Source organism: Scyliorhinus torazame, chromosome 24 (genome assembly GCF_047496885.1).
Source record: "Scyliorhinus torazame isolate Kashiwa2021f chromosome 24, sScyTor2.1, whole genome shotgun sequence".
NCBI classification, from domain to species: Eukaryota; Metazoa; Chordata; class Chondrichthyes; order Carcharhiniformes; family Scyliorhinidae; genus Scyliorhinus; species Scyliorhinus torazame.
Genome location: NC_092730.1, coordinates 34824584 through 34826028, shown reverse-complemented (window position 1 = coordinate 34826028; position 1445 = coordinate 34824584). Strand labels below are relative to the sequence as shown.

Genomic DNA, 1445 nt, shown 5'->3' with positions numbered 1-1445 from the left:
GAAGTGAACCCGGTAACCTCGATTGCACAGTGGGGAGCCGAAGAAGAAGTGGTGGCAATGTAGGGTTAAGCCCCAAACACGTCTGCCTCCGTTCGTGCCTCCATTCGTCCCTCCTCTAACCCAACTTGATGTAAGTGGCCTGACAACTGGGAATAGTTTGTCACATCAGTGATTGCAGATCCATCGTGTAAAAATGAATCCCACTTCCGAGAAACAATGGACGAAAAATCGACGAGGATGGGATTCGAACCCACGTGTGCAGAGCACAATGGATTAGCAGTTCATCGCCTTAACCACTCGGCCACCTCGTCGCACAGTGCTACGCGTCAATACGTCTTAATTCGTTTTGCATCCATGAACTGATGGCAATTATTTGCCTCTTTCTATTCAACCAGGAATGCGATGAGGGAAGTGCAGCGATGGTGGTATAGTGGTGAGCTTCGCAGCTTTTGAAACCGTTGACTCCGGTTCGATCCCCGGCCAGCGCAGTAATAGTTGAATCGGATGTTTTTGCGCGACATCCTGAGTTTCAAACTGAGGAAGACTGGTCAACTGTTTCTCATTCAGAATTTATGCGGATTATCTAAGTGAGGTGTTTAAGATGCGAAAAGGTGTAGATATTGTAGACGTGGAGTTGATGTTACCTGTTGTGGGGCAGTCTAAAACGAGAGGTCATCATCTTAGAATATGAGGCGGCAAATTTAAAAAAGAAAAACTACTTCTCCCAAAGGGTTGTAATTCTGTGGAATTCACTTCCTCAGAGTGTGGTGGATGCAGGGACAGTGAGAAAGTTAAGGAGGACTTAGAGAGACTTTTATTGGTCATGAGTTGAAGGGTTCTGGAGAACGGGCAGGACGGTGGTGTTGAGGCCATTATGTTTGATCAGGCAAGATCACATGGAAGGTTTTACGCCCTAGAGGCTAAATTGCATATCCCAGCTCCAATGTTATGAGTTCTCGGGAGTAGGTGTTCTGGCTGATATCTCAATCGATCTCTTGCTCCGTAACAGTTCAGGTAGCAGATGATGAACATTTCAGTCATGATCGAATGGCGGGCAGACTCGATGGGTCGAATGGCGTAATACTGCTCATCTATCTGATGAATCTATCGTTTGCGCCGCTTCATGACTTTCAAACTGAGGGAAAGAAATAGTTTCCAACTCAGAATGTGTGCGCAATTATGGGGGGGGGGGGCGGGTGGAGTGAATTAAGTAACTTTCTCGTCATTTTCTAAAGTAGTTTCAATATGGAAAGTGTTCGATTATTCACAACCCCAAGCCCCAAACACTAAAAATCACAGCATTTTTCCGTCACCCTCATGAAGTGGATCAAACAGAGACACAACAGATACGTTACAGACGAGGATTGGATTCGAACTCAAGTGCGCAGAGCACAAAGGTTTCTTGTGCATCCTCTTAACCACGTGGTACAACTCCTTTACTTCAT

The 1445-nt window shown here is 45.9% G+C and overlaps 1 non-coding gene across 1 annotated transcript; it reads right to left on the bottom strand.

The window, feature by feature from the left end:
- Positions 1-229: 229 nt before the first annotated feature.
- Positions 230-311, bottom strand: trnas-gcu (transfer RNA serine (anticodon GCU)). The gene has a single exon. It is a non-coding gene; the product is annotated as a tRNA-Ser (tRNA).
- Positions 312-1445: the final 1134 nt, after the last annotated feature.